Source organism: Leptonychotes weddellii, chromosome 1 (genome assembly GCF_054177405.1).
Source record: "Leptonychotes weddellii isolate Sample4059 chromosome 1, ASM5417740v2, whole genome shotgun sequence".
NCBI lineage: Eukaryota > Metazoa > Chordata > Mammalia > Carnivora > Phocidae > Leptonychotes > Leptonychotes weddellii.
Window position 1 is genome coordinate 85,894,193 of NC_138369.1, and position 23,330 is coordinate 85,917,522.

The 23,330-nt window shown below is 38.6% G+C and overlaps 1 long non-coding RNA gene across 1 annotated transcript in view; it reads right to left on the reverse strand.

Annotated features, from left to right (window-relative positions):
- Positions 1–3,240: 3,240 nt before the first annotated feature.
- LOC145722840 (uncharacterized) overlaps positions 3,241–23,330 on the reverse strand; it is a 117,547-nt gene continuing 97,457 nt past the window's right edge. Inside the window, exon 5 of the long non-coding RNA XR_014147413.1 lies at positions 3,241–3,999. This is a non-coding gene — a long non-coding RNA (uncharacterized LOC145722840). The remainder of the gene's footprint in view (positions 4,000–23,330) is intronic.

A 23,330-nucleotide genomic window follows, 5' to 3' on the forward strand; every position in this document is an offset into this window, starting at 1 on the left:
ATCTCCTGCAATCAAAGACCTGAGAAAATGTATTTCTTTGATTTCCTATTAAGTGTCCACAAGACAAATTAACATTCTTCTTAGGATGTCATTTCTATTCGATGTCTTAAAAACTAATAATTCTGACCCCATCAGCTAAAATACACTTTGTCTTATCACTTCCTCTCAAGTTATAAAATTTTTATATGAACTAACAAAAAAAGGCACCAGGCCCTTTACCTCCCCTAATTTCTACACTTTTTTTTTTTCCTGGAGAGAGAAAGGGACATAGAAAGAGAGAAAGCAGAGTTCTCAACAAGGTGAAGTTGAATAATCTTGAAAATATTTTTCTGAAATGAAGTATGTAAATGGCAAGCAGATTTTGACAGAAATGCCTCTAGTGTCTCTTAAATCTATTCAAAATCCAGCCTTTGAGGCAGGCTTTGTTGGATGATGTCTCAGTGTGGGTTTCCTCAAAAGCAGAGCCTGAGACAAGGACTCAGGTGCAGATGGTTTATTTAAATGATCCCAGGAATCACAAGTGAGGAAGTTTGCATAGAGGCTAGGAAATACCATTATTCAGAAATAAAATTTTAAGCCTCATTGAAGTCTAACCCGTTCCTCATTTCATCCATATCTTTACAGGGTCTGTATACTTTGAAAATTTAATAACTTAATTTATAGTTATGCTGAAAACATTCCTTAAGCAGCACCTAAGATTAATTTTATTTATGCTTAAGGCAACTTAATTACATAATAAATTCCATGACAAACAACATGGGTCTCTTAGATAAGAAAGGAAATCATGCCCCACGGTCAGCAGAGTTAAAGTCCCATATCACCCGTGGAGAGGAAATTCAATTTGTTTTGAAATGTTATTTTTTGATGGTTATGTCATATCTAAGTTTTAAAGTAAAAGTTTAAAACTACCCTGGGACTCTTTGAAGACTATGTAACTTGGTGTATGCACATACAAACATACATTACACACAACCCCAAGGTCTTGCTCCAAATAAAGTTTAAACAACAATAGGTGGTTACATATTCATTTTAATCCAGCCTCAAAGGTTTTAAGGGATGTCATAGGACAATGTGATTTTAGTTCTGAAAAAATGTCCTGTGTTACTGTGGAAAAAAACCAATAAATTCACAGAGCAAGAGAGAGTTTTTCGAAGGCATTTTTGTTCTTGTTGTTATTACATTAGGTATTAGATCCAAGAATGTTTCTTGCCCCTTATACTATGTGAGGACACAGCTAGAATATAACTGTCTATGAACCAGGAAGTAGATTCTCACAAGACACCAAATCTCTAGCACCTTTATTTTGGGCTCCACAGCCTCCAGAACTGTGAGAAATAAATGTTGTATAAGTCGCTCAGATTATGGTATTTTTGTTATAACAGCCCAGACAGACTAAGACACTAGGTGAGGGAAAGAATTGTTGCTCAGACTATTATTAGGACCTACAAATCTCAATTAAAGCTGTAACAGAGAACATTGTATTATAGCAGCTATCAGAAAGGCTCTTCAAGTTCTCCGATTCCTTAACAAAATTCCTGAAAAAAGAGATAATTATGAATATTTATTCACTCTTAATATTCCCTCTACAAAAATAGTTTTCTCCAGCACATTTGGGTTCCACAGTTGAAGGAATATAAACAATATACAGTTTATAAATGTTAAATGAAGAATCTTTTTTTAAAACAAAAATGTGTTCCTAACTCTACTTTGAACATTGTCTGTTAATGCACTATAATCTTGAGAAATGTTAAATTTAGAAAAAGCAGAATCAATTGGTTGTCAGTAATTTAAGATTGAAACAGTGTTGAATTCCATCAAAACTTACTCTTATAATTAGGTTTATATCCATGTGAAAAACGGAATTTGTCTATTAGGATTCAGCAGCTTAATCTCAGTTCCTCCCTTCCATCATCTTAACAAAAGAAGAATACACAAAAAACAAATAGCTGAGCAAGAATATAGTCACACCCATAGCATAAAGCTTTTGGTGAACTACGTTTGAGAATCTGGCTTAGACCAGAGGCCTCCCATCTCACCCAAAATCTACAAAGAAAGTGAGGAGAGCACATTCAGAGACACAGATCCTGAGGTAAGACCTGATCTGCAGGGCAGACACCACATCCATGCACTTAGCTGTTTTAAGAAGAGAGATCTCCTACAAAGACACAGCAGGAAAAAGAAGAAAAGAATGTTAGGGCTCTACCTACCCCTCGAGTTTCAGGTCTCACTTGGACTTCAATGATCAAAGAAAAAGAAAAGATTCAACCTTCTCTGCTCCTCAGCCCGGGAAACTCACTCCAGTAAAATAAGACCCAACTGATATAATAGCAGGATCACCCACTGAACATTCCTGTTCCCAGGGATCAAGAGAGAGACAGAAGCTCCCTCATGGCGCTTCCAAAAGGTCAGATATATAGGTAGAAATTTCCTCCTGCAGAGACAACTGTGAAAATGTAAGGATAGTAGCAAGAGGATTCCCCATTAACTCTCCTGAGATATTTGTTCTTTAAACCTGTTGGACTTAACTTCCAAGCCTATTAGGCTGTCTCCAGAGAGGAAACCAGCACTGTGTCTAAGCAGTCCTGCTCCTGTGTTGGAGGATGCTTCTTTTAAGTCCTCCTGGGACCAGTGCGTTGAATGGTCTAACTGTTGCCCCCAAAACCTGTGAGAAGGGATAAGAACTTATAAATTTGCCTTAACTCCACTTCACACCAAAGGATGAAAAGTCATTTATGAAAAGCCATAAAACAACGAGCATCCCAAATTTGAATATTAATTCTTTGATTATTAAGTTGTAAGAGAAAGCACTAAGGTTCTCAGTCAAATTCCCCTTCCCCTTGTAAGCTAACTTCCTTTTTTCTACTTTCTGATTTTAGTGGATTGGTCTCATTCTGACAGGGCCAGATTTCCTCCGGCAGCTGTGGTATTTTAGGCCATCTTTGAGGCACTGAGATGACTATAGCTTCTTCAGCAACTACAAAGTTGAATTAATCCAGGCACAAATTCATTTTGGTGTGCCAAAGACCAGGATGCCTGAGAATCACAGCACCAGACTTACTCTAGTAAGTTAAGAAAATACAAGCAAGCAATTCCTGTGCCACTAGAGCATCATCCCGATCAAAATTATCTGTCCCCATTTTTGTAAATAGTACAATGCAGGTCTATATTTTTGTTATCACCCACAGAACATTGCTGAGAGTTTTATCATTGGGACAGGCAGGCATGTGAAGTTATAGGTAAAATATTTTGATGTCAGGCTGACCAACACAGACATCAATCTGGGCATGCGGTCCAAAGGTCATTACCAGTGAATTTAAACCCACAAGGGAGAAATTGCCATCATTGTCACACTGTGTTTCCTAAACCAATGGGGGAAATTCACTTGGATATACTGTCTCACCATAAGAGAGTAACATTTAAAATACTATCTTCTTTTAAAACTATGAAATGTGCAGTGAGGACACCTCTAGTCCAGTCCTCCAATTTTACCCAAAGCTTTATTTGTCCCCCATGTATGTTGAAAACCTCTTAATTATTTATTAGTGAAATAATAAACATCTGGATCTTTAACATACGCCACCATAAAATCATGTGAGGGAATAGTTAAAACAAGAATGGCAACAATTTTATGGTTTGTTGGGGCTGCATAGTGGGAATATTGTATTATTCTCTCCACTTTTGTGTGAGATGAAAATTTCCACAATAAAATTTTTTTCAAATGAATTTTTTATTTCTGATTGCTGCATCATGCTTTTTTTAATGTGCTTTTCCCTGAAACCTTGCCTTTCCTTGGCTTTTGGACTTTCCAATCCTTGAATACATTTTTCCCACATAATCAGTGGTAGAACTATTCTTCCTTAAGAACATCTTTTCTTACAGCAGTTTGATAATCCCCTAATGTTCCATTCTCTTCTGTTCTTCCATGAATCCTCCTGGGTTTGCATTTTTTTCCTCCTGGGTAGCACTGGTAGCTGGATTAGAGTTCTTGACCTCTTCTTCCTTTAAGACAAGACAATTATTCTAGGGTCCCCCATATGAAATCAATGAGTTCTGGATCAATGAAATGTGTTCACTGTTCAAACATATCCAGTCACCTTCTTCATTCGAAGTTGGAGAATTCTACCAATAAGTTACCTTCCATCAGCCTAGCAGCCAACCCTGGCCTGAAAATTATCTCTTTTAAACTACTGGGTTCCTTTTATGGTGCCTTATCTTCCCTAAACCCTTGTTCAGAGTCCTAACCCTATGAATTGCCCGGACATCTTCCCCCAAACCATAGCCATAGGAGGTTTGCCAACTAAAATGATTGTGTCACCTTCAAACTTATCAAACAATGTTTAATGTATTCTCTGCTAATCTTCCAGTCCTTTTATCATATGTTGTCCAATTTTTTCTGAAAGCACCAGTGCAGCATTTCCACAAAATTTATATATATATGCACATATATAATATGAAGGAGTTATTATTAATATTTTTAAAGATAATTTGGGGAGTAGTTTTAGGTTTACAAGAAAATTAAGAGGAAGATACAGAGATTTCCCTCATACCCCTTGCCTACACATATGCATAGTCTCCTCATGAGCATCACTCATGAGAATGGTACACTTTTTACCAAGAATGAGCCTACTTTGACACATCATAATCGCCCAAAGTCCATAAGCTTCACTTGTGGTGGTGTATATTCTATGGGTTTGGAAAAATGTATGACATATACCCATCATTATAATATCACATAGAATATTTTCACTGCCCTAAAAAACCTCTGTGTCTGCAAATTCATCTTCTCACTCCCTCCACCCAACCCTGGCAACAACTAATCTTTATATCTTCATAGTTTCGCTTTTTCCAGATTGTCATATAGTTAGAATCATACAGTATGTAGCCTTTTCATATTATTTTCTTTCACTTAGTAACATGTATTTAATGTTTTCCATGTCTTTTCATTGTTTGATAGCTCATTTATTTTTAGTACTGAATAATATTTCATCGTCTGGATGTACCGCAGTTTATTTGTCCATTCACTTACTGAAGAACATCATAGTTTCTTCCAAATTTAGGCAATTATGAATAAAGCTTCTATAAGCATCTATGCCCAGGTTTTTGTGTGGACATAGTTTTCAACTCCAATTCCTGGATCATATGAAAAGAGTAGTTTTAATTTTGTAAAACATTGTCAACCTGTCTTCCAAAGTAGCCATACCATTTTGCATTTCCATCAGCAATGAATGAGAATTCCTGTTGCTCTACATCCTTACCAGCATTTGATGTTGTCAGTGTTCCAGATTTTGGCCATTCTACTAGATGTATAGTGGTATCTCATTGTTGTTTTAATTTGTATTTCCCTGATGACATATGATGTTAGCATCTTTCCATATGCTTATTTCCCATTGGTATCTCTTCTTCGATGTGGTGTCTGTTCAAATCTTGTGCTCATTTTTTTTTTCAGTTGGGTTGTTCATTTTTTTATTGTTGAATTTAAGACTTCTTTGTATATTTTAGATAACAGTTCTTTATCATATGTGTCTTTTGCAAATATTTTCTCCCAGTCTGCAGCTTGTCTTCTTATTATTTTGACATTGTCTTTCACAGGGCAGATTTTAATTTTAAGGGAACTGAGATTGTCATTTATTTCTTTCATGGATTGTGCCTTAGTGTTGTATCTAAAAAAGCATCAATATACCCAAAGACTCCAGGTCTTCTATGTTATCTTCTATGAGTTTAATATTTTTGTGTCTTACACTTAGGTCTCTGATTCATTTTGGATTAATTTTTGTTAATGGTGTAAGATCTGTGCCTAAATTCTTTTTTTCTTTTTTTTTCCTTTTTGCATATAGATGTCCATTTTTTCCAGCACCATTTTTGAAGAGACTATCTTTGCTCCATTGTATTGCTTTTGCTCCTTTGTCAAAGATCAGTTGATTATACTTATGGGGATTTATTTCTGGGCTCTCTGTTCTATACCATTGATTTATTTTTCTATTTTTTCACCAATACCGCTCTGTCTTAATACAGTAGCTTTATAATAAGCCTTGAAGTTGGGTAGTGTCAGTCCTCCAAATTTGTTCTTCTCTTTCAATATAGTATTGGTTATTCTGAATCTTTCCCTCTCCTTATAAATTTTAGAATTAGTTTGTCGGTATCCATAATATAACTTACTGGGATTTTGACTGGGATTATATTCAATCTATAGACCAAGTTGGAAAGAACTGAAATATTGACAACATTGAGTATTCTTACCCATGAACATGGAATATCTCTTCATTTATTTAGTTCTCCTTTGATTTTATTCATCAGATTTTTGATAGGTTTTCTCATATAGAACTTATACATATTTTGTTAGATTTATACCTGAGTATTTCATTTCTTCAGATATTAATGTGAGTGATATTGTGCTTTTTATTTCAAATTCCATTTGTCCTTTGTATATAAAAAAGCAATAGACTTTTATATATTTATATTATATCCTACTACCTTGCTATAATCATTTATTAGGTCCAAGAGTTGTTATTAATACTTTTAGATGTGAAATAATATTGTGGTTACATTTTATTTTTTTAATCTTTATTTCTTTAAGGTAATACAGATGAAATCACATGATGTATGAAACTAACTTTAAAATAATCCAGCAGGTACTAGGATTCAGGGGAGGATTGGAGAGGTACAAATAAAACAAGAATGGTCATATGATGATAATGTTGGAGCTGACAGATGAGCACATGAAGGTTCATCATATTATTCTCTCTTGTGTATGTTAGAAAATTTCTATGATAAAAATTTTTAAATAATAATAATAAGAAGAAGTGAAAAAGGAAAGGGAAGGGAAGAGTTTCTATTCATTCATTCATTCATTCATTCGTTCATTTATTTGAGAGAAAGAGTGCATGAGCTGGGGGAGGGGCAGAGGGAGAGGCAGAGAATCTCAAGCAGGGTCCTTGCTGAGAACAGATCCTGATGCAGGGCTTAATCCTGACACGCTGGGATCATGACCCTGAGATCATGACCTGAGCCAAAACCAAGAGTCAGATGTTTAACCAACCGAGCCACCAGGTACCCCAAGAGTTTCTCTTAACAGTGTTCTCTATGTGAGCTCTCATTGAGTTAATCCAGTTAAGCGATCTCCATCTTACTTATTTTACATGTTCTCTTGAGCTCCCCAAAGTCCTTGATTGAGTAACAACTAAAATATTTCCCTTTCTCCTAGTCCCATTTTTTATAGAGAATTCAATCTTACTTCACCTCTGGCTCAATATATATACCTTCATTTTGCTTTCACTTTTCCTCATTGATGCTCTGATTGCAAGACCAAACTTTTTTCCAAAGAGTTTTCTTTCCTTGACATGTCACTAAGAAAACAAAACTACTAATGAAAGCGTTCTAGGTGAAAATCTCAAAATTGTTCCTCCTTAGCCTTTGGTTCATAATAAGGCTGGTTTTGTTTTGCCCTCTACTTCCACTTAAAAATGTGACATAGTCACTATAGGAGAAGGTCGATATTCCTCTTTCTCTATTCCACTACCCTTATGTGGTTAAAACCATAGTTAGAGTTTCTGAAATCCCCACCCATGAGCAGAATTCCAGACATTCCCAGTTCAGAGCCAATTTAGAGGTAGCGATGGGGTGTTTCCAGACCCTCTGCAGTAGCCTCATGAGCCCCAGAAATTATTTGGCTCGATGTAGTTTAAAACAAAGTAAAGAAGTCAGAATTTGGAGCAATTGATCTAGAGCTGCTACTGAGGCCTGATCCTGAAAAACTAGAGGACAGAATGAACACAGTAGTACCCGGTGCCCCCATAAGAAACTTAATTTGCAGACCTGGCTGATAAGCACTATATGGAGAAAAAAGATGCCATGAAAGCAATAATCATGCTTTCCACAAATGTCTAAAATGGCCTCAATTAGGGGGAGGGGCAGACACCTGGGTGGCTCAGTCAGTAAAGCAACTGACTCTTGATTTCAGCTCAGGTCATGATTTCATGGGTTGTGAGATTGAGTCCCCTGTCAGGCTCTGTGCTCAGTGGGGAGACTGCTTGAGATTCTCTCCCTCTCCCTTTGACTGCTTGCTCCCACCCTCTCTCTCTCAAATAAATGGATAAAAGGACCTCAAATAGTGAATACCACCTGTTGTGAGGTGGAGCTCTCTAACTGGAACTCTGCTTCTGAGCATCCTTGTGTCTAATGTACCAGCTGTGGATATGTTATAAGCCATTATGAGCTGCCCCAGCCTAAGCTAGCCACCAAGTCCTACACTAAGATTCTCAGTCTCCCTAGGTTTCCTTATACTGCCCAAGTGCCCATCTTATGTATATACTTGTTTCCCAGCCCATATTTTAGAGGTATTTTGGGTCTAAAATTTTCTCCTGCTCTCCTCCAGGGTGCTGACTGATGAAGTAAATACTTAAAAAAACATATAACCAACTGTAATAATGGCTTAGCAGTGCTTCTGCTAAAGCATATTGGAGAATGCAGCTTAGATCTGAAATTTTCTTAGATCTAGAATCTGCACATTCACAATGGGGCTGTGTCCAGGCTGCAGATAAGACTGTGTGTCCACTGAACCAGCCAGCTGCAAAGACAAGCCTACCCTGGGCACTTTTTCCAGTTGGGAGTGCTGCCTATGGAAGGATGCTACCCAGGAGGGCTTACTGCATTGCCACAGAAGTGGAGGTGGGCTCATTTGCACCTGAAAGCTCAGGGGGTAAGAGAAAGAAAGAAAAGTGGTCTCCTCCTCTGTTAAGAGTATAGTCCTTCAGCGTCCAATATGGCTTAATAGGTATCATGCTCTGTCCGAAGAGGGTAGAGGGAGGGGCACAAGCTTCCTGGCCAGGACAATTCCAAAAGGACAGAAGTGTTGGTGAATGTGTCCTTCCCTCTGGGCCAAGATGGAATCCTGTGAAGAAGAGAAATTTTCCTCCACAACTTTTAAGTTTGAGGTTTTAAAACTGAAGAAACTGCACTGGGAAGGCTAGACCTTCAAATGAGTCATCTAATCAGAGAAAGTGACAAATTCAGAAGCTTTCCCTACAGAACATCACAAAACTCTTTCATTTTACCATTCATATGACAATATAATTGATAATTTTGCATAGTAGTGCTTCTGACAAAGTTTTCTAAACTTTAAAAATTCCAACCTTGAAATACAATCTTGTATTTCAATATCTCTACAGTAATAGTAATTTCACATAATAGGAACACTATTATTTGTCAAATACTGTGATTCTCAAAGCAAGGTCTGGACCAGCAGCATTAGCATCAGCTGGATACTTGTTAGAAATGAAGATTCTTCCACCCCAGACCACTGCATATGAAACTCTGGTGGGGTGAGACCCAGAAATCTGTGTTTAACAAGTCCTCCAGATGATTCTGATGCTCACTAAAGTTTGAGAACTACTGATCCAAGAGATGCCTTGGATAGATGGATGTATTGATACAACAATAAATGCCTCATGTCAAAAAGTGAAAGGATCTAATACACAAATGAAAAAGTGCTGAAGTCTGATTTAAAAATACATGGCAGGGCACCTGGGTGGCTCAGTTGGTTAAGCAACTGCCTTCGGCTCAGGTCGTGATCCTGGAGTCCCAGGATCAAGTCCCGCATCGGGCTCCCTGCCCGGCGAGGAGCCTGCTTCTCCCTCTGACCCTCCCCACTCTCATGTACTCTCTCTCATTCTCGCTCTCTCAAATGAATAAATAAATCTTTAGAAAAAAAAAATACATGGCAAACAATGAATCATGGAACACTGCATCAAAAACTAATGATGTAAATGTATGGTGATTAACATAACAAAATAAAATAAAATACATAGTGAAATAACAGGTAAATAATATCACACATGCAAAACCTCGAGGTGCTACTAATTAACCCACTCATGGATAAATTGGATGCCAATGTGTTGTTCTTTAAGAAACAGTTGCATGTAGCTAGTGCCTTAATTTTTTCTTTCTCTTTTTTTAAGCCTACAAAAAGACAATAAACATCCTGCTCATTCTCCCAGGCATTGCATCACTTCCATCCCCAAGGGTTCAGCTTCAGCTTCTGTCTGCAGTGTCTCAAAGGACTGGCCTCCTCCCTTCCTCCTCCTTTATTTATCTGATTCCCCCCTCCCCGTCATACACTCTGCCTCATGGAAAGGTATATTGCTGTTTTGAAATAATATTCGACGTGGTTCTGTCCACATTGCCACTAAGAGCGTTGACACAACAAACATAAAGATGATTATTATCCAGATATCTGAGATAACAAATAGGGTTTTCTTATCCTCTATCCTTTCTTTTCTCCTATCTCCCTAACTCCTCTACCCTGAGGAAGCTCCTCCAGATACAACGTACCCTTCCTCCTTTTATGCATTCGGTTGTAGCTCAACCCTCCTGTCTCAGCTGTCTAGTAGACATCTTGGTGATTCCATGCTTGTCCCATCCTCAGGTTTTCTTTTCTTTCTTCCCCATATGTTATCTCATTTTCTACCTTTGTTTGCTTTCTCTTTAATTTTCCTTCATTCTTTCTGTATTCCTCATTAGATTCTGTCTTTCCCCTGTCTACTCTCTCTCACCCTTCTTTCATCTTATTTCCCCTTTCAGCCCAAATTAGTCAGGAGAGGCTGAGCCAGCTGGGAAGCAGACAGGAAACAGGCAAGGTACTTTTGGGACGCTGAGAACACTTGGTGCCCTGAGGGTGAAGGGTCAAATCCCGTGCTAGGTGTTCCCGGCCATAACAATATCTTAAGCCGGAATTGGCCTGATGGTTATGTCTATGCACATTTTTTCCCTGAAGGTCACCCCATTTAATTATTCTAGTTTCAGGCACTTGCTTTCTCTGGCCTCAGTTTCCTATCCCTCCCCCAATTCCAACTTCACTACACCTTGGGAATATCTGTTATATAAAATTGGCAAGATTATAACTTTACACCCTTATTCTTTTTTTTTTTAATTTGAGAGAGAGAGAGAGATCACAAGCAGGGGGAGTGGCAGAGGGAGAGGGAGAAGCAGGCTCCCCCTGAGCAGGGACCCCCCCCCAGTGTGGGGCTTGATCCCAGGATCCTGAGATCATGACCTGAGCTGAAGGCAGACGCTTAACTGACTGAGCCACCCAGGTGCCCTTGACCCCTATTCTTATTAGTATAAAACTATTGCAGAAGGGGTGGTTAACAAACAAAATGTACATATGCAACAGCCTTAAATCACCAGGTAACAAAGATTTAAACATCTCACAGAATTCTCATTCTCCCAAGGTGTGTACTATTCCTAAAAATTCCTAAGTATCAGCAAGAAATCCAGAGGGCATGTTGTAATTCTACTATTCTAGCTTTCTGGAAAGCACATTTCTGGGCAGCCTTCTTATTGTGACAAGTAATAATTCCTCAATAATTTTTTATAATTTTATTCCATTACCAGTGGATTTCTATTCAGGAACATGTCTGTTTCTTGCTGAACACCACCCTCTTCATTCTTCAGATTCAACCATGCCCCCATGCCTCCAGTAACTATTATTGCCCTTGAAGATGGCAGAACTGGACCAATATGTGCTCTTTGCCACCTCTCAACAATCTGCTCCTTAGCATTTTACAAAGTGTATTTGACAGAGGTCCTGCAAGAGGCTTGTTAACAAGTCAAGAGAACAGATCTAAATAATATTAATTTAAACTCCCAAAGTGAGGAGATGCAGCAGTGCTGTCCTGGAAATCAATTCCACCCTCACTACCACTCCACCCAGGCTAGAAGTTCAGACAATTTTTATAGTATTTGTCTTATGAGCCCATTTCATAGTTTTGCCCATTGCTTTATGGTTTTTACAGATAATAATAATAGCTAACATTACTATTACCATACCAATTCATAAAATCAGCTCATTCTCCCAATGAAGTAGGTACTATCATTGTGCTCATTTACAGTAAGAGGAAATTAAGTGCAGAGGAAAGGCACTTGTCCAAAGTCCTACAGCTAGAAAGCAGTAGAACAGGGACAGGAAATCCCTTTATTATCCATCTCTGGATTTGAAAATAATGATAGTGAAAATATAGATTTAATTTAAGAACTTTTTGTATTTCTGTTGGAGCTCTTTCTTCTTTTTCCCCTCTTTGATCTCTTATCACACAAATCTTACTAAGTCAGAATTTTGATAAAAGGCCATGAAACACATAAACTTAATCTCAAAAATAACACCACTAATTAGAAGTGAAATTTCTCTTTCATCAGAAAAAAATATGATTAAAGTTGCCAGAACACTTTCTTGGGTTGAAGGTGGACGAAGATTCTGACTACCACACGTCTGAATGAACTTTTAATCACTATTCTTTGTTTCCATTTTTAAGGGTGAGCATGAACTCATTTCCTGCTTAGAAATCTGGCTTTATTTTGCCCCCTTTTTTTTTCCCCAATATGTAGTAATCAAAAGAACCATTTTAGTGCTTATAACAATGCACATCAAGAAAATAATAAAGTAATTTGACCTAATTTATTTTATGTCAGGATTGGATAAGGCTCTTGGTGTGTGTCTTAGTCAATTTGGGCAGCTATAACAAATTACCACAGATTGGGTGGCCTATAAACAACAGAAATTTATTTCTCATAGTTTGAGGCTAGGAAGCCGAAAATCAAGGTGCCAGCAGATTTGATGTCCCATGAGAATCCACTTCCTGTTTCACAGACAGCTTCTAGCTATGTCCTCACCTGGTAGAAGAGGCAAGGAAGCTCTCTGGGATCTCTTTTGTAAGGACACTAGTCCTGTTAGGTTGAGCACTGATGACTTAATCACCCCCCAAAGGTCCCACCTTCTAATACCATCAGATTGAGGATTAGGTTTCAACATATGAATTTTCAGGGGGTGGTTCTGGGCGGGGGGAGACACAAAACTATTATGCAGTTTACGGTAGTATACAAGTAGACTTAAGTTCATTACTGGTAAAAGGTATTCTTTCCTTGCCCTCTTCTAATGTATATAAAGTCATTTTATTCTCAAGTATAAGAAGTCTCATAAGTTAGCTGGACTTTATTTTGAGTATACATATAAGATGTAACTTTAAATGCTTAGGGCTTCCATGGGCTGTGTCACACCTTGCATATCAAACTTACATGAGAAAGCCAATTACACATTGGACTGTTAGATTCTTTGATTTTTAATTCTGAGTCTTCCACAGGCATACGTCCCTGAGAAAGTCTTTGAAAAACCTTGTTTTCACTTCTTTCCTTGTAAAATGAGATTTTATAATCTGCTAGGGAAATTCTGAGGCTTAAATATCAAATGATGCCAAAGCACTTTGAAAGTACTAAATGGGGTTATTAATAATTTAAGAGAGAAGCAAGCCTTCATCTGAGTTGTTGAAAGGAATATGTGGCATATTTATTTCAATCATTTATCATTTCACTGAAACTTCCTCTACCTTGAGCTACTCAGAAAACATCTGATTCTTTTAAAAATAAGACTTTAAAACTGGTTCTCTTTTTATAGTTTTTCAAAGTACTTTCACACCAGTTATCTTATCGGATCCTCAAAAAAACCCCAGGAGGTATAAATAACATATTATGTAGGAATGAGGCTGCAAGAAATAGAATACCCTAAAAACACTAATTTAAACAAATAGGGGTTTATTATCCTCACTTAAGGAGAAGCCCAGGGTTAAGAAGTTTAGGGCAGATAAAGAGGCCCAATGGTGTCATCAAAGATTTAGACTTTTGTCTTTTCCCTCTGCTATCTTTGGTGAGTTGGCCTGTCACATCATGTTCACAAAATGACTGCTATGGCACCAGATAACATATTTATTTTCAAGGTAGAAGGAAACCACACTAGCCTTTGTTAGTGTTCCTTTATAAGGAAAACAAAAGCTTTTTAGAAGCTACACCAGGCAGAGTTCTCTAAAACTAGATCATATGACTCTTGCTAGGGCAAGAAAAGGGAAGGCAGAGAGTATATGGCTTTTTAGGCTCTATAGAGAAAGGCAAAAAGAATAAGGGGACTGAGAACAACTTTGAGAACCCAGTGCTAGTGTTGATGAAGAATGAGAAGTATTAAAAAGTCATTTTTTCAAGATGGCATAGCAAAAAAGAATAAAACAGATCTGAATCTTTCTGCTTAAGTGGAAACATCTAACAATAACTTGTAAAGTCAACTGAAAATTTTTAAGGGGTGATCATGCCAAAGCCTACTCCAGATACTCTTTTTTTTTTTTTAATTTTATTTATTTATTTGAGAGAGAGAATGAGAGACAGCACAAGAGGGAAGAGGGTCAGAGGGAGAAACAGACCCCCCGCTGAGCAGGGAACCCGATGCGGGACTCGATCTGGGGACTCCAGGATCATGATCTGAGCCGAAGACAGTCGCTTAACCAACTGAGCCACCCAGGCGCCCCAGATACTCTTACTATATGACTCCACGGACCTCCATAATGGTGCTACAGCAGAAGAATGACTTTACCCCCGTGCACATGATGAACTTGTTAGTTTTTGAGGAATCATTTTTTTTTATCAGAAGTCCAACACTCAGTCTGCCCTCGTTTTCTCGTTCTCCATTATAAAGGGAAGCTCAGCAAGGTCATACTGAATAAGTTGAAAAAAATAAGAGGACAGCAGCAGGGAAGACAACTTCTGTGGCTTCCTGTCTGAATCAGGCATAGTTTGTCTGTAAGAAAAAGAGCTTAAAAATATACAATGCAGGAAACTGGGTGCTTATGTAGGTGTCGGAGAGACTAGAGGAGTAAGATACAGAAACGACTCCCAGCCAACATCATACAACACGCTTGCCAAGAGAACTGCTACCTCTGACATATTCAGAGACATGGGACTTCAGAAGATGACTTTCGGGTTGGGTCACCTCAAAACTCACTGCCAGTTCTGTGATCCAGGGACCAGGAAGCTGCAGCCACTTCCCTTCCCAGCACAGCTGCCTTTCAACACACACTGATCTAGTGATCAGACACTGGACTTCTGCTCCAGAAAAACCCAAAGTCTTCACAACCATGTTTGCCAGTAGAAAGATCCAAAGCAACAGGAAGATGGCACTCATCTCACATTCACCTTAAGGACTCTGTGTAAGTGCATTCGATTGAGGAGTCTTATTTGCATCCAGAACACCAGCTCTGTGGAAGTTTAGGAAAGGTAGGATTTAGTATGTCAGCCTCTGCAGTGACTCTAGGCGCACATGGAGGAGGTGGGAACTGATGCTGAGTGCTACCATATCCATAACATTGCTGCCCCTTTCAAATATAGATGGAAGACAGGGACCAACAGGTTAGCAATAGAAAGGGTTTCCCATTCGTGTCTAACTTTTGGCCAGGACTTGCTCATGCTGTATGAACTTAATTTGGCCATAAGTTCCAGTGACAAAGGTTTATTTTAGCATAAATTCCACAGTCTATCAAATCCACTGTCTGGTACAGAAAAGCAACAGTCATTATTTACTGAGGACTTCTCTTGTGCCAGACACTATGCATAATTTATTAAAACTCAAAAGAACTCTGTATGGCAGGAAATGCTATTAGAGCCAATGTTCAGATGATAAAACTGAGGCACAGAGAGAGAACTTCCTGGATGGTGTAGAGATGCCAGAGCTGGAGCCACGGTTAGCAGCACAGTCTGACTCCAGAATCCGGGTTCCTAACAACTATAACGTAGTGAGGCTCCACAAAATTAGTTTAAGTATAAAGCCACACTGGCGGAATTTGCCCTTCACAATCTCCCTTTCGATTTACCATTAGGACACTGCTAGCTCCCTAATCAATCAATCTTGATGACTTTTATAGGAATAATCCAAGATGGTATGGTTATACGAAGTCCTGTTCAGCTAATCCTATTTGCCACTGATATCTATCATAAAATTAGATCTGTATTTTTCTTGGAGTCTTTCTGAGATATAAACTCACACTCAAAGAAATTTATCATTTTCCTGAGTTTTCCCAAAGTCAAAAGTGAGGACTTTTACAATTTTCTCTTCTCAGAAAAAGGCCCTAATTCTCCAGAGGAGCCCTGAGGGGCCAAATGTTATAGGGCCCTCCCCTTAGGCACATTTGATTAATCTAAGTTTTTTCACAGGCTATGAAACCTGTAACTAAGAAAAGAGCCTGAGTTCTTCTCAGGGCACCAAGCTATGAACTGGGAATTGGGAAAGCATACCATGTAAATGAAGCCACATGACCTGCAAAAATGATACCCTGGAAAAGAGAAGCAGCAATGACCAATAGATAGGGAGAAAACTAATACAGAGAGAGAGAATTGTGGAAGTGACCAATCTGATTCTAGCTGTGCCTGACATCCAGCTGTATCCCTGCCTTTATTTCGTGAAAGTACCCCAGAGGTCTTCTCAAAAACTTTCAACAATTTCCCGTTTTATTCATTCATTGCTGTATAACAACAAACCATTCCCAAAACTGAGTGGCCTGCAACAATGTGTCATTTACTTTGCTTATAAATCTGCACTTTGGGCAGAGCTGGGAGGGGGCAGTTTGCCTCTGCTCCAGTCACCACCATCTAGGACGGCTGAAGACTACAGGAGTCCGGAGGCTGGCTCACTCATTCCCAAGCCTGGAGGTTGATGCTGGCTGTCAGCGGGGACCTCATTTGGATCTGGGGTGGGAACACCTTCAGAAAACCCTTCAGTCAATGAGGCTACTTGACTTCCTTACAACAAGGTAGCTGGATTGCAAGGGCAAGCATCGCTGGAGAGGAAGAGAGTTGGGGCAGCTATATCAGCTTTTATGACTTAACCATGAAATTCAAATAGTTACCTCCACATGGTCACAGGCCCACTCAGATTTATGTGGACTGTCAGCATCATATTGTAAGAAGAGCTTGCGGCCTGTAATGTATTGATGTAGATATCTTTGGAAAATATGATCTGCCACATCCTCTGTAAAGTGATATAGTGTTATTGTGATGCTACAGATATAGATACATTTATATATTTATAATATAACACAGACATAAATGTTTGGTCTTTGTCCCTGGTTCCTAGCACACAGCTCCTAAGATCCTTGGAATCTCTAGAATAACAATGTCTCTTATATTCTAATGAGACAACTTGCTGGCTGGGGACCCCTAGATAGCTTCAGGATGGGAGCTGTTTGCTAGAAAATCCATGGCATGATTAGAGGGTTGGAACTTTCAGCCCCACCGCCTGACCTACCAGAGAGAAGAGCCAGTGATTAAGTTAATCACAAAGGCCGATGATTTAATCAACAGTGCTTACATAGTGGAACTCCCATTCTAACCCCCCAACAATGGGGTTTCAACAGCCTCCAGGTTGAGGAACACATTGAAGTGCAGAGAGGGTGGCAGGCCCAGAGAAGACATGAAAACTCTACACACTCTCCCTCCCCATAACTTGACCTATGCATCTCCTCCATTTGGTGGTTCCTGAGTTGCAACTTTTATAATAAACCGGTAATTGTAAGTAAAGTGTTTTCCTGAGTTCTGTGAGCTGTTCTAGTAAATTAGCAAACGTGAGGAGAGAGTCATGGGAACCCTCAATTTTTAGCCAGTTGGTCAGAAGTATGGTAGCGTGGGAGTTGCAAATGGTATCTGAAATGGGGGTAGTCTTGTGGAAATAAGCCCCTAGTCTGTGGGGTCTGTACTAACTTTGGGTAGTTCAGAATTGAATTGAACTGTAGAATACCCAGTTGATGGCTGGAGAGTCGGAGAATTTGTTGGTACTGGGAAAATACCACACATTTGGTATCAGAAGTGTTGTGAGTAAAAACAGCTCATGGTTACTTAAAAATAAAAGTGTTTCTACTTACAAACAAAAGTGTGTTTAAGTTTTAAATAGATTATTTTTTTGTAGGACACACAAAAAATAACTTGTGCGTGTATGCATATAGATAGAAATATAGTGAAAAATGTCACTCCCTTCCTACCCCCCAGCCCTCCAGTTCCCCTCTGTAGGGGCAAGACATATTATCAGCTTCCTGTAAGTCTTTCAAGAGTTATTTTTTGCTGCTATAAGAAAATGTGATACATATACATAGACCTCTCCAACTATTCTATGCAAATGGTAGCCTCCTTTCAGTACTTTATTCTTTACACTTATATTTAGAGATTATTATTGTACCTATATATATTTTCTCAGTGTTCTTAAGGTTACTTAGTATGCCAATATAAAGATGTACTATAATTTATATAACCAGTAACCTATTAATAAACATTTAAGATTGTTTCCAATAAAGCTATTACAAACAACTCTGCAATAAATAATCTTTTGTATCTCTCACTTTGCAGGTATTTGAGTATATTTACAGGATAAATTTACTGGAAGTGGAACTTACAGGTTAACACTTATAAGCACTGGCAGTTTTGTTAGTTTTTGCCAAATCCCAGCACCAACTCTGAGTACCTGTTTCCAACATGTTCCCTAACACAGAATACTATCAGAATATCTGATCTTTGTCAATCTACTGGGTGAAAAATAGCATATCTGAGTAATATGTGTTTCTCTCATTATGAATGGTGCTGAGAATTGGTGTATGTGTGACTTAAGAGGTATTTATATTTGCTTTTCTTTGAACTGTCTACTCCTATCCTTTGCCCTCAAGGACTATTTTAACAAGCAAAAACTTCATCATCACCACCACCACCACCACCGTTAGCTTGCGTCTTTGCAATGAACCAGCTCTGATCCACTGGCAGATATCCGCAACCTGCCCTAAATGCCTTTGCCAATGCAGAAGTCTAAAGCAGGGTCAGAAATAGGCCCTGAGATGGGCAGGATCTTAAAATGATGTACATCAGAGAAGAAATATCTTTTAAAGAGGGGTTTTCTTTTCTTAACTTCATGATTCACATATTAAAATATCCCTCAGCAAACCAATGATAAGAGGGGAATTTTCTTTATTTTCAGTAACTTAAGGAATCAAGTACATGACAATATTCAAAGGAGGAAGAAGGGAGAAGACCATTGAAGACTAACTTAGGTGAACTTCCAATTTCTAGAATTTTGTGCCTAGGACAGACAAGATTTCTTGAAGGATTGTTCCTCCCCTTAGTTGAGCCTTTTATTTTTCTATTTTTTTAAGATTATTTATATATTCATTCGAGAGAGGGAATGAGAGAGAGATAGAGAGCGGGGGTAGAAGCAGAGGGAGAGGTACAAACAGACCCCATGTTAAGCACAGAGCCCAATGAGGGGCTCAATCTCAGGACCCTGAGATCATGACCTGAGAGGAAACTAAGAGTCAGATGCTTAACCAACTGAGCCACCCAGGCATCCCTAACCTTTTAAAACGAGAAAGAAATGAATTTCACAGGGATATGGACTGTCTGTTGACTCAATTTTTTTTTTTAAAGATTTTATTTATTTATTTGACAGAGAGAGACAGCGAGAGAGGGAACACAAGCAGGGGGAGTGGGAGAGGGAGAAGCAGGCCTCCCGCCGAGCGGGAAGCCCGATGCGGGGCTTGATCCCAGGACTGTGGGATCATGACCTGAGCCGAAGGCAGACGCTTAACGACTGAGCCACCCAGGTGCCCCTCTGTTGACTCAATTTTAAGGCAAGATTGTTTTGATTAAAATTATTATGGTAGGGGCACCTGGGTGGCTCAATTGGTTTAGCACCTGACTGTTGGTTTCAGTTTAGGTCATGATCTCAGGGTTGTGCGATTGAGCCCCACGTGGGGCTGCAAGCTCAGCTCAGAGTCTGCTTGAGATTCTCTCGTCCCCTCTCCCTCTCCCCCTCCTCCTTCTTGATCTCTCTCTAAAATTATTTAATTAATTAAATAAATCTTAAAAAATTATTATGGTAACAATACCTGAGTGAAAAGTGATTCTTTTGTTTATTTTTCTTCTATCATAAGCACATTCTGCGGGTTTTGTTTGCTTCTTTGTTCCCTTTTATTCACCTTATTATATTTCCAAACTGGAAAAAATGTATTTAATTATAGAATAGAATTCTATGGGCTACTTATCATCAGCTATAAGTCTAACTGAGGATGAGGATCATGTTCAGCTGCAGTTTGGGGGTGCTTTGTGGCAGTGAACATAGGAGGAGAAGGGAACGGTGACTGTCTACCAAAACTGAAGGGCTAAAAGGCAGTTTCTACCAGGCTATGATGCAACTACTCTGGACATGACCAACTTTGGATTTTCTATGATTCTGAGGTTAGCAGGACAGAATGGAAGTAGACATCATGGCAAATACAAAACAGAAGAAAGAGCACTTTCCCATTACCTCAAGCCTTTCCAAGAGACCTTATAAGTAACCCAAATGACAAATTGGACTTCCTTCTTCCTTGCTCTGCCATACTCTGGGGGAGTCTTACAAGGCAGTAAACCCCAAACTGGTAGTCTACATTCATTGTGTCTTATAATCTTGCCACTCCAATTGCTCTAGGTGGTGGGAGGTGTGATCCAAACATACTGTATAGATCTTAATCTCGAAGTAGAAATAGCAGCCTTGAGCTTTAGAAGGAGAATAGAGTTATAATGTGAGTCTGAATGCTTTGATATAAAAAGGGAATGTTGATTATTCCCCCTGCATGAGGAAAACATAACCTAGAATCTATATGTGTAGACAAAGTGAAAGATATCAACTAAGACTTGTTATCATTAGCCTTGTGATTCCTATAGATAAATTAAACTGCAAGTAATTTTCTGTGCAGGTAACACAACATTCCCTTTGTGCAATAACATTCATAATAGAAAGAAGAGGGTATTTTGGACAAAATGCTGACGCTCTCTATAGGCTTCCTCTCTGAGTCCTTTCTCCCACTCTTGTCACACACAACCTAATTATAGCTAAGATGTCAGTTTTGATGTTTAAGGTTTTACTTTCACCATTGTGAAGTTTAAGTAAGGGTCCTTTGAAGTCCAAGAGCTTTCCCAATGTCGACGTGAATGACTGAACTTAGATACTAACAGCTCCTGAGTGTATTGGCAGGAGGAAAGCAGAACAGCTGACTAAGACATGATGGTGGGGATGGCCAAGCTAGCATGGATCTGTTAGGGTTAATGAGGATAAGGAGAAGGGTAATTTTGTCAAATACCACCCAGTGTCTTTTCTGTACAATGCAGGTGTTTTTCCCCCCTCTTCAGCAATTCACTGTAAAGACCAATAGAGAAAAGCAACAAACTGAAATAATATCTGAAGTTAAGAAAACTTGTTTGAACTTTTTTCCTAGTGAGTCTTTTTTTCTCCTAATAACCTAACTTTTCAATGGTTTTCTCAAATATCCCATAGCTGAATTTTCACACATCAAGATCTAAAGTTTGAAGATCAGAAAAGGAGGAGAAAGGACAAAACTCAGAAGGAAAAAGCTCATACAGAGGCTAGAGGAACAGAATTGGTGAGAAAGCAAGTCTCCTGGAAGGCTGCAAGAGAGCAGGCTCTGGAAAACTAAAGTCAAGGGGACAAATTATCTTTTCTCTGTGAGGACTCTGGGAAAACTGCCAGCCTGTCATTCCTGCCTCCAATCCAGCCTGGGCAAGGTAATGCAGCAATGGTTGGAGAATTAAGGTGCAGGCATCTAGAACTTCATAGAGCCTGACCACTCCACTAGCCTGTGGAAAAGTAGCCAAGTGTTCTGGAAGCTTGAGGAAGGGATCCCAAGGAGACCTGGGGTCAACTGAGTAGGCTGCAATGTGAGGAGCTGACAATGAGGGGCAGCGGCAAGGTTCATGAACATTCTAACTTTGACTTTACAGTCTCTGGGCAAGGCACTTAGTCTCTATGAGCCTCAGTTTCCTTATCTGTATCTATGTCACAGTGCTGGTATGAGAATTACACAAGCTAGTACACCTCAAGTTCTTAGGACAATGCCCTTTCACATGGTATGTGCTCAATAAAAGCTAGCTGTTATAAACATCAGCTGCAAACACTGCCCCTAACCCTAGGTGAGACCAGCTTCCCTCCCTTCACAGAGCAGGACCCCAGTCACTAAGAGGCAAAGACATTGTGGCAGATATGGCAAATGGCCAGATAAAGTGAGATCCTGTAACTAGGGCTGACAAGGATGAAATGAAACATTTCTAGAGATAACTCATGAAACATGCCCCCAGATTTACATAAACCAGATAAGGAAAGGATGGAATAACACAGAATAATTATCCAAAATATAGTATTTTAAATTGGGTGAGATGGAGACAATTCACCTAGCAAATCAAATATTTTCTACCATCAAGAGGCTTGCAAGAAGGTAGAGTAATATGGGACCAGATATAAAAAATAAAGGAAGTTCCTTTTTATGCACAGTTGACCATAGGAGTACATTAAATCCTGTCATATCATTCTCTGGCCTTGTTTTTTAAGGAAATGAATTTAATTTTATGCACCTTTGATTCATGTTCATCAATCTACTGCCCTACACCTGTCTATGGAAGTGTTAAGGACCACAAGCATTCAGTGATCAGTAGTTTCTCTGGCAATCGCAATAATTTTTAAAATTAATTTTTATATATTTTCCTGATTCTACACATACGAAAATTTGAAATTTAAAAAGTATAAAGAAGAAAATTTATCCCACCAACCAAAATTAACTATAGTTAACATTGTAATGATTTCCTTCAATCTTTCATTTATGCATAATTTTTAAAAATTACAATCATATGATATCTAAAATTTTGCATTTTTAAAATGAGCATTATAGCATGTAAATTTTCTTAAGAATTACCTAGAAGTAAAAATTTATTTGGAATCCATTTTAATATCTATATAATATTCCATCATGTGAGTAAATAAAAATGGGTTAACCTTTTCCCATATTGTTGGACATTTAGGTTGTTCCCAATTTTTCATTATGATTAATAATGCTATAATGAACTCCTTTTACCTAAATCAATTGAGAGGTCGTATTCTGGATTTCTGAAGTTGAAACTACTAAATCTTAAAGTGATATGAGCTTCATATATTTGACATTCTTATTTCCAAATTAGTTCCCAAAAATGTTTCTAAATTTATATTTCTTTAAGCAATACATGAGAGTGCCCTTATCAACTAGTCAGTGATGAATCCTTTCTTTAAATAAACTCCTTATGTTACTGGTGTTTTCTTCCAGTCATCCATCCATTAAATTATACATTCAACAAAAATTTAGTGAATGCCTGCCCTGTGCTCAGCACAGTTGTAAGTGCTGAGTGATAGTCATAAATAAAGTCCCTCCTCTCACAGAGGGGTAGGTTGTAAATAAGGTCAGAAATGTAGCCAGCACCTGATAGCCTGACCCTTCTGTCCCACACTATGTAAGGACTTTGAATTTCATTTTATATGTAATGGAAAGCCATAAAGAAAGTTCAGACAGAGCAATGACATGATCTTGTTTACATGTTTAAAGGATCATTCTGACTATTGGTGATGAAAAGAACATAAGGAGGTAAGGGAGACATCCACTATCCTAAATTCCTATGCTTCTAGGCCAAGAAAT